At 39.2% G+C, this 14,680-nt stretch overlaps 1 long non-coding RNA gene across 1 annotated transcript; it reads left to right on the forward strand.

Annotated features, from left to right (window-relative positions):
* Positions 1 to 1,461: 1,461 nt before the first annotated feature.
* On the forward strand, positions 1,462 to 2,337 carry LOC144641801 (uncharacterized). The gene is made up of 2 exons (XR_013568626.1): positions 1,462 to 1,681; positions 2,055 to 2,337. It is a non-coding gene; the product is annotated as an uncharacterized LOC144641801 (long non-coding RNA).
* The last annotated feature ends 12,343 nt before the right edge of the window (positions 2,338 to 14,680 follow it).

Here is a 14,680-nt window from a genome sequence, read left to right on the forward strand (position 1 = left end):
CCTAGCGCTGTCTGAATTGTATTCTAAGCCGGAGAAGCTGGGGGAGGGGAACGAAAAAATAAAGACTTACAAAGAGAAGAGTCTCTAAAGCTCCTCACATCAATCCACTATCAATCACCCCCCCCCCCCCCCCCCCCTTCCCGATTAGAAAAAATGTTCCGCAGTCCCTGGTGATTAGTAGGATTGCAAAAAAGTAACAAGTTACCATCTTGAAAGGATGGAGGTGGAGTGGAAAAGTTAAGGACTGGAGGGGGGGGGGTAGACTTGCTTACAAGTTGAGCTCACAGAACAGGAGTCGTGTACTTTTGCGTAAGGATCAATGACCACTCAATAGGCTAGTTTCAAATTACGCTCCACTGATCACAAACAAACAAATAAAGTGGAGGTTGTGAAATAATTTGAATTTCTCTTGTTTTATTCTTCTGGACCTTAACTTCTCTCCTTTTTCCTTCCCCTCCCTTCACTGTGATTTCAGCCTCACTCCTACCACCCTAGGGCACGTTTCTTCCTATCCCCAATCCTCTCCTGAGTAAGGATTTAAGATGCGTTTGAATATGCTCGCTAATTTGATCATGCTCCATTTCATAATTATTATTTCTTAAATATTTTTACTTAATTTCAATATTTAAAATTTATTTAAATTTAATTAAAACAGACTATTTTGTTTGTCAGTGTTGGCTAAGACGAAATCAGAAAAGCGGTGAGTTTGAGCAGAAACAGATTTCAAAATGGCGAATTATTGTCAGCGACATTGATGAAAGCTAATAAACACACTGTTTTTTCATTATGTGATACATCTTCTGAAAGCTTCTGTTTGCAAAATTTTACCTTTTAGTTTGGCAATTTGCTCAATTGTTATATTTAGCTGTCGCTCCTGTTAACTATTCGATTAATAAAAATGTTTTAACTTTTACTTCATGCATTGTTTTTGTCTATATAATAAAAAGAAAATTACATGGTGGCTTGAAGATATGAATTTTATTTTCTCGTGGTAAAAGCAATATTTTACTCATTTGCTTTACCACTCAAAAATAAAATTCATATCTTTTCGCCGCCGTGTAAATCCTCTTATATTCTCCTGTTATTTCCTGTATTCTCATGTACTCCCTGTATTCCCCTGTATTCTCCTGTATTCATTTCCCTTGTATTCCCCTGTATTCTTCTGTATTCCCCTGTGTTCCCCTGTATTCCCCTGTATTCTTCTGTGTACCCCTGTATTCTTTTGTATTCCCCATGAGAATACATCAGAATACAGGGAAATACAAGAGAATACAGGGGAGTACTGGGGAATACATGAGAATACAGGGGAATACAATACAGGGGCATACACGAGATACAGAAGAAAATATATAAATATCTGAATACACTATAATAAGGGATACATAAAGTGCATACTGAGAAACCAATCGCGTTACGCAAATCATCCCATGTGACTTCCTACGTGACTATTGTCACGCTGAATCGTTACTTTTGGCGCCTGTTCTGTTCTCGCTCGTGAGAAAATGTTTTGTATTCTAAAATGTTACAGGTCAGTCATTTCGCTTACAGTATTTATAGAGAACAGTTTTTGCTTTGTAAATGGCGAATAGTGTGCTAGAACTTGTGATGTTTGGACCTGATTGAAGGCCTTGTTCATGGTGGAACGTCATGGCAGTCGAGCAGTCGTTTACAAAGTGCTTTGGTGAGTAAGAGTTCAACTTAGCTTGTATTTCTCCAAGAAAACCGGCTGGACTTTCATGTAACCGAAGGCTTGACATTTACAGAAGCATAACACTTTATTTGAGCGAACTGCATTTTAGCCGTTGGATGTATGTTTATTGAAATTCGTCCGTTACACGAATTCTTGCTTATAATTTCGCTCAGGAATTGAAATAATCTGCTCCAAACCGTTTAGGTTGCAAATTATAATACTGTTGTAGATTGTGGGAAATGTTATCCAAAATTTCTTGTTGGCACTGATCTAATTGCAAGCTCAGTAAACTGTTCATGAAGTTCATGTGCACAGTTACTGAAATACCGAGAGATTAATTGGAAATGCATTTAATTTATTACAGGCTTAAAAGAACAACGAGGAAACCTTCAATTCTAAACTGGACAATCTAGAGAGAACTGAACTTAATTATTATTCATCTCATGCATCAGAAGAGAGCTAGCAGCTAAGTCGGTTTCTTCCTAACGTCTGAGTCAGAAACCATTAGCCACAAGTTTTAAGGTGTTGAATTTATATGCCAATTCAAGATATCTGTGTTAAGACATTGTTATGAATGCGCAAAGGAATGTAATGAAAGTGTAAACATCCGAAAAGTGTTGACCGAATAAAAAAAATATATGTTACAATCGAGTCAGAGAGTGTTTGCAAAAAGTTAATTTTCTAAGTTGAAAGCATGCTTATATTCCTTGGCCAGTCTGGCTAAAGCCTGGCTTTCAGGCCAAATCCTGACCCCGGTTTCCCTGGTCTGGCCAAGCCAGGCTTGCCCTGTGGCCGCCACGGCTTCCCCGGATTTTTTATCCCTTGGCTAGCACGACCAAAGCCAGGCTTGTGGCCGCACTCACCCCGACTTTTACGCCAGGCTTTGACCCCGGCTTTCCCCGGTCTGGCCGGGTTCCTGATGCAAGGGTATGTAATGTGCAGCTAGGTATGTATGTCATGTTGTATTTTTCAGGTCTGTAGTGCGCAACTAGGTATGTATATCATATTGTATTTTTCAGGTCTGTAGTGCGCAACTAGGTATGTATGTCATGTTGTATTTTTCAGGTGTGTGGTGCGCAGCTAGGTATGTATATCATATTGTATTTTTCAGGTGTGTAGTGTGCAACTAGGTGTGTATGTCATGTTGTATTTTTCAGGTGTGTAGTGCGCAACTAGGTATGTATGTCATGTTTTATTTTTCAGGTGTGTAGTGCGCAACTAGGTCTGTATATCATATTGTATTTCTCAGGTGTGTGGTGCGCAACTAGGTATGTATGTCTTGTTGTATTTTTCAGGTGTGTAGTTGGCAGCTAGGTATGTATGTCATGTTGTATTTTTCAGGTCTGTAGTGCGCAACTAGGTATGTATGTCATGTTGTATTTTTCAGGAGTGTAGTGGGCAGCTAGGTATGTATATCATGTTGTATTTTTCAGGTGTATGGTGCGCAACTAGGTATGTATGTCATGTTGTATTTTTCAGGTGTGTGGTGCGCAGCTAGATATGTATGTCATGTTGTATTTTTAAGGTCTGTAGTGCGCAACTAGGTATGTATGTCATGTTGGATTTTTCAGATGTGTAGAGGGCAGCTAGGTATGTATGTCATGTTGTATTTTTCAGGTCTGTGGTGCGCAACTAGGTATGTATGTCATGTTGTATTTTTCAGGTGTGTGGTGCGCAGCTAGATATGTATGTCATGTTGTATTTTTAAGGTCTGTAGTGCGCAACTAGGTATGTATGTCATGTTGGATTTTTCAGGTGTGTAGAGGGCAGCTAGGTATGTATGTCATGTTGTATTTTTCAGGTCTGTGGTGTGCAACTAGGTATGTATGTCATGTTGTATTTTTCAGGTCTGTAGTGCGCAACTAGGTATGTATATCATATTGTATTTTTCAGGTCTAGTGCGCAACTAGGTATATATGTCATGTTGTATTTTTCAGGTGTGTGGTGCGCAGCTAGGTATGTATCTCATATTGTATTTTTCAGGTGTGTAGAGGGCAGCTAGGTATGTATGTCATGTTGTATTTTTCAGGTGTATGGTGCGCAACTAGGTATGTATGTCATGTTGTATTTTTCAGGTGTGTGGTGCGCAGCTAGATATGTATGTCATGTTGTATTTTTAAGGTCTGTAGTGCGCAACTAGGTATGTATGTCATGTTGGATTTTTCAGGTGTGTAGAGGGCAGCTAGGTATGTATGTCATGTTGTATTTTTCAGGTCTGTGGTGTGCAACTAGGTATGTATGTCATGTTGTATTTTTCAGGTCTGTAGTGCGCAACTAGGTATGTATATCATTGTATTTTTCAGGTCTGTAGTGCGCAACTAGGTATATATGTCATGTTGTATTTTTCAGGTGTGTGGTGCGCAGCTAGGTATGTATATCATATTGTATTTTTCAGGTGTGTAGTGCGCAACTAGGTGTGTATGTCATGTTGTATTTTTCAGGTGTGTAGTGCGCAACTAGGTGTGTATGTCATGTTGTATTTTTCAGGTGTGTAGTGCGCAACTAGGTGTGTATGTCATGTTGTATTTTTTAGGTGTGTAGTTGGCAGCTAGGTATGTATATCATATTGTATTTTTCAGGTGTGTGGTGCGCAACTAGGTATGTATATCATATTGTATTTTTCAGGTGTGTAGTGCGCAACTAGGTATGTATGTCATGTTGTATTTTTCAGGTGTGTAGTGCGCAACTAGGTGTGTATGTCATGTTGTATTTTTCAGGTGTGTAGTGCGCAACTAGGTATGTATGTCATGTTGTATTTTTCAGGTGTGTAGTGCGCAACTAGGTGTGTATGTCATGTTGTATTTTTTAGGTGTGTAGTGCGCAGCTAGGTATGTATATCATATTGTATTTTTCAGGTGTGTAGTGCGCAACTAGGTATGTATGTCATGTTGTATTTTTCAGGTCTGTAGTGCGCAACTAGGTGTGTATGTCATGTTGTATTTTTTAGGTGTGTAGTGCGCAACTAGGTATGTATGTCATATTGTATTTTTCAGGTGTGTAGTGGGCAGCTAGGTATGTATGTCATATTGTATTTTTCAGGTCTGTGGTGCGCAACTAGGTATGTATGTCATGTTGTATTTTTCAGGTGTGTAGTTGGCAGCTAGGTATGTATGTCATATTGTATTTTTCAGGTGTGTAGTGCGCAACTAGGTATGTATGTCATGTTGTATTTTTCAGGTGTGTAGTGCGCAACTAGGTATGTATATCATATTGTATTTTTCAGGTCTGTACTGCGCAACTAGGTATGTATGTCATGTTGGATTTTTCAGGTGTGTAGTTGGCAGCTAGGTATGTATGTCATGTTGTATTTTTCAGGTCTGTAGTGCGCAACTAGGTATGTATGTCATCTTGTATTTTTCAGGAGTGTAGTGGGCAGCTAGGTATGTATGTCATGTTGTATTTTTCAGGTGTGTGGTGCGCAACTAGGTATGTCTGTCATGTTGTATTTTTAAGGTCTGTAGTGCGCAACTAGGTATGTATGTCATGTTGTATTTTTCAGGTGTGTAGAGGGCAGCTAGGTATGTATGTCATGTTGTATTTTTCAGGTGTGTAGTGCGCAACTAGGTATGTATGTCATGTTGTATTTTTCAGGTGTGTGGTGCGTAACTAGGCATGTATGTCATGTTGTATTTTTCAGGTCTGTGGTGGGCAGCTAGGTATGTATGTCATGTTGTATTTTTCAGGTCTGTGGTGGGCAGCTAGGTATGTATGTCATATTGTATTTTTCAGGTGTGTAGTTGGCAGCTAGGCATGTATGTCATGTTGTATTTTTCAGGTCTGTGGTGGGCAGCTAGGTATGTATGTCATGTTGTATTTTTCAGGTCTGTGGTGGGCAACTAGGTATTTATGTCATATTGTATTTTTCAGGTGTGTAGTTGGCAGCTAGGTATGTATGTCTTGTTGTATTTTTCAGGTCTGTGGTGTGCAGCTAGGTATGTATGTCATGTTGTATTTTTCAGGTCTGTGGTGTGCAGCTAGGTATGTATGTCATGTTGTATTTTTCAGGTCTGTGGTGTGCAGCTAGGTATATATGTCATGTTGTATTTTTCAGGTCTGTGGTGTGCAGCTAGGTATATATGTCATGTTGTATTTTTCAGGTGTATGGTGTGCAGCTAGGTATATATGTCATGTTGTATTTTTCAGGTCTGTGGTGTGCAGCTAGGTATATATGTCATGTTGTATTTTTCAGGTGTATGGTGTGCAGCTAGGTATATATGTCATGTTGTATTTTTCAGGTCTGTAGTGCGCAACTAGGTATATATGTCATGTTGTATTTTTCAGGTCTGTGGTGTGCAGCTAGGTATGTATGTCATATTGTATTTTTTAGGTGTGTAGTTGGCAGCTAGGTATGTATGTCATGTTGTATTTTTCAGGTGTGTGGTGCGCAACTAGGTATGTATGTCATGTGGTATTTTGCAGGTGTGTGGTGCGCAACTAGGTATGTATGTCATGTTGTATTTTTCAAGTGTGTGGTGCGCAACTAGGTATGTATGTCATATTGTATTTTTCAGGTGTGTAGTTGGCAGCTAGGTATGTATGTCATGTGGTATTTTGCAGGTGTGTGGTGCGCAACTAGGTATGTATGTCATTGTATTTTTCAGGTGTGTGGTGCGCAACTAGGTATGTATGTCATGTTGTATTTTTCAGGTCTGTAGTGCGCAACTAGGTATATATGTCATGTTGTATTTTTCAGGTCTGTGGTGTGCAGCTAGGTATGTATGTCATATTGTATTTTTCAGGTGTGTAGTTGGCAGCTAGGTATGTATGTCATGTTGTATTTTTCAGGTGTGTAGTTGGCAGCTAGGTATGTATGACATGTTGTATTTTTCAGGTGTGTAGTTGGCAGCTAGGTATGTATGTCTTGTTGTATTTTTCAGGTGTGTAGTTGGCAACTAGGTGTGTATGTCTTGTTGTATTTTTCAGGTGTGTAGTTGGCAGCTAGGTATGTATGTCTTGTTGTATTTTTCAGGTGTGTAGTTGGCAGCTAGGTGTGTATGTCATGTTGTATTTTTCAGGTGTGTATTGGGCAGCTAGGTATGTATGACATGTTGTATTTTTCAGGTGTGTAGTTGGCAGCTAGGTATGTATGTCTTGTTGTATTTTTCAGGTGTGTAGTTGGCAACTAGGTGTGTATGTCATGTTGTACTTTTCAGGTGTGTATTGGGCAGCTAGGTATGTATGTCATGTTGTATTTTTCAGGTGTGTAGTGCGCAACTAGGTGTGTATGTCATGTATTTTTCAGGTGTGTAGTGCGCAACTAGGTATGTATGTCATGTTGTATTTTTCAGGTGTGTGGTGCGCAACTAGGTATGTATGTCATGTTGTATTTTTCAGGTGTGTGATGTGCAGCTAGGTATGTATGTCATGTTGTATTTTTCAGGTGTGTGGTGCGCAACTAGGTATGTATGTCATGTTGTATTTTTCAGGTGTGTGATGTGCAGCTAGGTATGTATGTCATGTTGTATTTTTCAGGAGTGTAGTGGGCAGCTAGGTATCTATGTCATGTTGTATTTTTCAGGTGTGTAGTTGGCAACTAGGTATGTATGTCTTGTTGTATTTTTCAGGTGTGTAGTGGGCAGCTAGGTATGTATGTCATGTTGTATTTTTCAGGTGTGTAGTTGGCAGCTAGGTATGTATGTCATGTTGTATTTTTCAGGTGTGTAGTGCGCAACTAGGTATGTATGTCATATTGTATTTTTCAGGTGTGTAGTGGGCAACTAGGTATGTATGTCATGTTGTATTTTTCAGGTGTGTAGTTGGCAACTAGGTATGTATGTCATGTTGTATTTTTCAGGTGTGTAGTTGGCAACTAGGTATGTATGTCATGTTGTATTTTTCAGGTGTGTAGTTGGCAGCTAGGTATGTATGTCATGTTGTATTTTTCAGGTGTGTGGTGGGCAGCTAGGTATGTATGTCATGTTGTATTTTTCAGGTGTGTGGTGGGCAGCTAGGTATGTATGTCATATTCTATTTTTCAGGTCTGTGGTGCCCAACTAGGTATGTATGTCATGTTGTATTTTTCAGGTCTGTAGTGCGCAACTAGGTATGTATGTCATGTTGTATTTTTCAGGTGTATAGTGGGCAGCTAGGTATGTATGTCATGTTGTATTTTTCAGGTGTGTAGTTGGCAGCTAGGCATGTATGTCATGTTGTATTTTTCAGGTGTGTGGTGGGCAGCTAGGTATGTATGTCATATTCTATTTTTCAGGTCTGTGGTGCCCAACTAGGTATGTATGTCATGTTGTATTTTTCAGGTCTGTAGTGCGCAACTAGGTATGTATGTCATGTTGTATTTTTCAGGTGTATAGTGGGCAGCTAGGTATGTATGTCATGTTGTATTTTTCAGGTGTGTAGTGGGCAACTAGGTATGTATGTCATGTTGTATTTTGCAGGTGTGTAGTTGGCAACTAGGTATGTATGTCATGTTGTATTTTGCAGGTGTGTGGTGCGTAACTAGGTATGTATATCATATTGTATTTTTCAGGTGTGTAGTGCGCAACTAGGTATGTATGTCATATTGTATTTTTTAGGTGTGCAGTTGGCAGCTAGGTATGTATGTCATATTGTATTTTTCAGGTGTGTAGTGCGCAACTAGGTATGTATGTCATATTGTATTTTTTACGTGTGTAGTTGGCAGCTAGGTATGTATCTCATATTGTATTTTTCAGGTGTGTGGTGCGCAACTAGGTATGTATGTCATGTTGTATTTTTCAGGTCTGTAGTGCGCAACTAGGTATATATGTCATGTTGTATTTTTCAGGTCTGTGGTGTGCAGCTAGGTATGTATGTCATATTGTATTTTTCAGGTGTGTAGTTGGCAGCTAGGTATGTATGTCATGTTGTATTTTTCAGGTGTGTAGTTGGCAGCTAGGTATGTATGACATGTTGTATTTTTCAGGTGTGTAGTTGGCAGCTAGGTATGTATGTCTTGTTGTATTTTTCAGGTGTGTAGTTGGCAACTAGGTATGTATGTCATGTTGTATTTTTCAGGTGTGTAGTGCGCAACTAGGTGTGTATGTCATGTTGTATTTTTCAGGTGTGTAGTGCGCAACTAGGTATGTATGTCATGTTGTATTTTTCAGGTGTGTGGTGCGCAACTAGGTATGTATGTCATGTTGTATTTTTCAGGTGTGTAGTGCGCAACTAGGTATGTATGTCATGTTGTATTTTTCAGGTGTGTGATGTGCAGCTAGGTATGTATGTCATGTTGTATTTTTCAGGTGTGTGGTGCGCAACTAGGTATGTATGTCATGTTGTATTTTTCAGGTGTGTGATGTGCAGCTAGGTATGTATGTCATGTTGTATTTTTCAGGAGTGTAGTGGGCAGCTAGGTATCTATGTCATGTTGTATTTTTCAGGTGTGTAGTTGGCAACTAGGTATGTATGTCTGTTGTATTTTTCAGGTGTGTAGTGGGCAGCTAGGTATGTATGTCATGTTGTATTTTTCAGGTGTGTAGTTGGCAGCTAGGTATGTATGTCATGTTGTATTTTTCAGGTGTGTAGTGCGCAACTAGGTATGTATGTCATATTGTATTTTTCAGGTGTGTAGTGGGCAACTAGGTATGTATGTCATGTTGTATTTTTCAGGTGTGTAGTTGGCAACTAGGTATGTATGTCATGTTGTATTTTTCAGGTGTGTAGTTGGCAGCTAGGTATGTATGTCATGTTGTATTTTTCAGGTGTGTGGTGGGCAGCTAGGTATGTATGTCATGTTGTATTTTTCAGGTGTGTGGTGGGCAGCTAGGTATGTATGTCATATTGTATTTTTCAGGTCTGTGGTGCCCAACTAGCTATGTATGTCATGTTGTATTTTTCAGGTCTGTAGTGCGCAACTAGGTATGTATGTCATGTTGTATTTTTCAGGTGTATAGTGGGCAGCTAGGTATGTATGTCATGTTGTATTTTTCAGGTGTGTAGTGGGCAGCTAGGTATGTATGTCATATTGTATTTTTCAGGTGTGTAGTTGGCAACTAGGTATGTATGTCATGTTGTATTTTTCAGGTGTGTAGTGCGCAACTGGGTATGTATGTCATGTTGTATTTTTCAGGTGTGTAGTGCACAACTAGGTATGTATGTCATGTTGTATTTTTCAGGTGAGTAGTGCGCAACTGGGTATGTATGTCATGTTGTATTTTTCAGGTGTGTAGTGCACAACTAGGTATGTATGTCATGTTGTATTTTTCAGGTGTGTGGTGCGCAACTAGGTATGTATGTCATGTTGTATTTTTCAGGTGTGTAGTTGGCAGCTAGGTATGTATGTCATGTTGTATTTTTCAGGTGTGTAGTGCGCAACTAGGTATGTATGTCATATTGTATTTTTCAGGTGTGTAGTGGGCAACTAGGTATGTATGTCATGTTGTATTTTTCAGGTGTGTAGTTGGCAGCTAGGTATGTATGTCATGTTGTATTTTTCAGGTGTGTGGTGGGCAGCTAGGTATGTATGTCATGTTGTATTTTTCAGGTGTGTGGTGGGCAGCTAGGTATGTATGTCATATTCTATTTTTCAGGTCTGTGGTGCCCAACTAGGTATGTATGTCATGTTGTATTTTTCAGGTGTGTAGTGGGCAACTAGGTATGTATGTCATATTGTATTTTTCAGGTGTGTAGTTGGCAACTAGGTATGTATGTCATGTTGTATTTTTCAGGTGTGTAGTTGGCAGCTAGGTATGTATGTCATGTTGTATTTTTCAGGTGTGTGGTGGGCAGCTAGGTATGTATGTCATGTTGTATTTTTCAGGTGTGTGGTGGGCAGCTAGGTATGTATGTCATATTCTATTTTTCAGGTCTGTGGTGCCCAACTAGGTATGTATGTCATGTTGTATTTTTCAGGTCTGTAGTGCGCAACTAGGTATGTATGTCATGTTGTATTTTTCAGGTGTATAGTGGGCAGCTAGGTATGTATGTCATGTTGTATTTTTCAGGTGTGTGGTGGGCAGCTAGGTATGTATGTCATATTCTATTTTTCAGGTCTGTGGTGCCCAACTAGGTATGTATGTCATGTTGTATTTTTCAGGTCTGTAGTGCGCAACTAGGTATGTATGTCATGTTGTATTTTTCAGGTGTATAGTGGGCAGCTAGGTATGTATGTCATGTTGTATTTTTCAGGTGTGTAGTTGGCAACTAGGTATGTATGTCATGTTGTATTTTGCAGGTGTGTAGTTGGCAACTAGGTATGTATGTCATGTTGTATTTTGCAGGTGTGTGGTGCGTAACTAGGTATGTATATCATATTGTATTTTTCAGGTGTGTAGTGCGCAACTAGGTATGTATGTCATATTGTATTTTTTAGGTGTGCAGTTGGCAGCTAGGTATGTATGTCATATTGTATTTTTCAGGTGTGTAGTGCGCAACTAGGTATGTATGTCATATTGTATTTTTTAGGTGTGTAGTTGGCAGCTAGGTATGTATGTCATATTGTATTTTTCAGGTGTGTGGTGCGCAACTAGGTATGTATGTCATATTGTATTTTTTAGGTGTGTAGTTGGCAGCTAGGTATGTATGTCATATTGTATTTTTCAGGTGTGTGGTGCGCAACTAGGTATGTATGTCATGTTGTATTTTTCAGGTGTGTGGTGCGCAACTAGGTATGTATGTCATGTTGTATTTTTTAGGTGTGTAGTGCGCAACTAGGTATGTATGTCATGTTGTACTTTTCAGGTGTGTAGTGGGCAGCTAGTTATGTATGTCATGTTGTATTTTTCAGGTGTGTAGTTGGCAGCTAGGTATGTATGTCATGTTGTATTTTTTAGGTGTGTAGTGCGCAACTAGGTATGTATGTCATGTTGTACTTTTCAGGTGTGTAGTGGGCAGCTAGGTATGTATGTCATGTTGTATTTTTCAGGTGTGTAGTGGGCAGCTAGGTATGTATGTCATGTTGTATTTTTCAGATGTGTGGTGCGCAACTAGGTATGTATGTCATGTTGTATTTGTCAGGTCTGTATTGGGCAGCTAGGTATGTATGTCATATTGTATTTTTCAGGTGTGTAGTTGGCAGCTAGGTATGTATGTCATGTTGTATTTTTCAGGTCTGTGGTGTGCAACTAGGTATGTATGTCATGTTGTACTTTTCAGGTGTGTAGTGGGCAGCTAGGTATGTATATCATGTTGTATTTTTCAGGTCTGTGGTGTGCAACTAGGTATGTATGTCATGTTGTACTTTTCAGGTGTGTAGTGGGCAGCTAGGTATGTATGTCATATTGTATTTTTTAGGTGTGTAGTTGGCAGCTAGGTATGTATATCATGTTGTATTTTTCAGGTCTGTGGTGTGCAACTAGGTATGTATGTCATGTTGTACTTTTCAGGTGTGTATTGGGCAGCTAGGTATGTATGTCATATTGTATTTTTCAGGTGTGTAGTGCGCAACTAGGTGTGTATGTCATGTTGTATTTTTCAGGTGTGTAGTGCGCAACTGGGTGTGTATGTCATGTTGTATTTTTTAGGTGTGTAGTGCGCAACTAGGTATGTATATCATATTGTATTTTTCAGGTGTGTAGTGCGCAACTAGGTATGTATGTCATGTTGTATTTTTCAGGTGTGTAGTGCGCAACTAGGTGTGTATGTCATGTTGTATTTTTCAGGTGTGTGGTGCGCAACTAGGTATGTATGTCATGTTGTATTTTTCAGGTGTGTAGTGCGCAACTAGGTGTGTATGTCATGTTGTATTTTTTAGGTGTGTAGTGCGCAGCTAGGTATGTATATCATATTGTATTTTTCAGGTCTGTGGTGCGCAACTAGGTATGTATGTCATGTTGTATTTTTCAGGTGTGTAGTTGGCAACTAGGTATGTATGTCATGTTGTATTTTTCAGGTGTGTAGTTGGCAGCTAGGTATGTATGTCATGTTGTATTTTTCAGGTGTGTAGAGGGCAGCTAGGTATGTATGTCATGTTGTATTTTTCAGGTGTGTAGTGCGCAACTAGGTATGTATGTCATGTTGTATTTTTCAGGAGTGTAGTGGGCAGCTAGGTATCTATGTCATGTTGTATTTTTCAGGTGTGTAGTTGGCAACTAGGTATGTATGTCTTGTTGTATTTTTCAGGTGTGTAGTGGGCAGCTAGGTATGTATGTCATGTTGTATTTTTCAGGTGTGTAGTTGGCAGCTAGGTATGTATGTCATGTTGTATTTTTCAGGTGTGTAGTGCGCAACTAGGTATGTATGTCATATTGTATTTTTCAGGTGTGTAGTGGGCAACTAGGTATGTATGTCATGTTGTATTTTTCAGGTGTGTAGTTGGCAACTAGGTATGTATGTCATGTTGTATTTTTCAGGTGTGTAGTTGGCAGCTAGGTATGTATGTCATGTTTTATTTTTCAGGTGTGTAGTGCGCAACTAGGTATGTATGTCATATTGTTTTTTTCAGGTGTGTAGTGGGCAACTAGGTATGTATGTCATGTTGTATTTCTCAGGTGTGTAGTTGGCAACTAGGTATGTATGTCATGTTGTATTTTTCAGGTGTGTAGTTGGCAACTAGGTATGTATGTCTTGTTGTATTTTTCAGGTGTGTAGTGGGCAGCTAGGTATGTATGTCATGTTGTATTTTTCAGGTGTGTAGTTGGCAGCTAGGTATGTATGTCATGTTGTATTTTTCAGGTGTGTAGTGCGCAACTAGGTATGTATGTCATATTGTATTTTTCAGGTGTGTAGTGGGCAACTAGGTATGTATGTCTTGTTGTATTTTTCAGGTCTGTAGTGCGCAACTAGGTATGTATGTCATGTTGTATTTTTCAGGTGTGTAGTTGGCAACTAGGTATGTATGTCATGTTGTATTTTTCAGGTGTGTAGTTGGCAACTAGGTATGTATGTCATGTTGTATTTTTCAGGTGTGTAGTTGGCAGCTAGGTATGTATGTCATGTTGTATTTTTCAGGTGTGTAGTTGGCAGCTAGGTATGTATGTCATGTTGTATTTTTCAGGTGTGTAGTGCGCAACTAGGTATGTATGTCATATTGTATTTTTCAGGTGTGTAGTCGGCAACTAGGTATGTATGTCATGTTGTATTTTTCAGGTGTGTAGTTGGCAACTAGGTATGTATGTCATGTTGTATTTTTCAGGTGTGTAGTTGGCAACTAGGTATGTATGTCATGTTGTATTTTTCAGGTGTGTGGTGGGCAGCTAGGTATGTATGTCATATTCTATTTTTCAGGTCTGTGGTGCCCAACTAGGTATGTATGTCATGTTGTATTTTTCAGGTCTGTAGTGCGCAACTAGGTATGTATGTCATGTTGTATTTTTCAGGTGTATAGTGGGCAGCTAGGTATGTATGTCATGTTGTATTTTTCAGGTGTGTAGTTGGCAGCTAGGCATGTATGTCATGTTGTATTTTTCAGGTGTGTGGTGGGCAGCTAGGTATGTATGTCATATTCTATTTTTCAGGTCTGTGGTGCCCAACTAGGTATGTATGTCATGTTGTATTTTTCAGGTCTGTAGTGCGCAACTAGGTATGTATGTCATGTTGTATTTTTCAGGTGTATAGTGGGCAGCTAGGTATGTATGTCATGTTGTATTTTTCAGGTGTGTAGTTGGCAATTAGGTATGTATGTCATGTTGTATTTTGCAGGTGTGTAGTTGGCAACTAGGTATGTATGTCATGTTGTATTTTGCAGGTGTGTGGTGCGTAACTAGGTATGTATATCATATTGTATTTTTCAGGTGTGTAGTGCGCAACTAGGTATGTATGTCATATTGTATTTTTTAGGTGTGCAGTTGGCAGCTAGGTATGTATGTCATATTGTATTTTTCAGGTGTGTAGTGCGCAACTAGGTATGTATGTCATATTGTATTTTTTACGTGTGTAGTTGGCAGCTAGGTATGTATGTCATATTGTATTTTTCAGGTGTGTGGTGCGCAACTAGGTATGTATGTCATGTTGTATTTTTCAGGTGTGTGGTGCGCAACTAGGTATGTATGTCATATTGTATTTTTCAGGTGTGTAGTTGGCAGCTAGGTATGTATGTCATGTTGTATTTTTTAGTTGTGTAGTGCGCAACTACGT

The sequence above is a fragment of the Oculina patagonica genome, chromosome 2, assembly GCF_052425735.1.
Source record: "Oculina patagonica isolate OP01 chromosome 2, crgOcupat, whole genome shotgun sequence".
NCBI lineage: Eukaryota > Metazoa > Cnidaria > Anthozoa > Scleractinia > Oculinidae > Oculina > Oculina patagonica.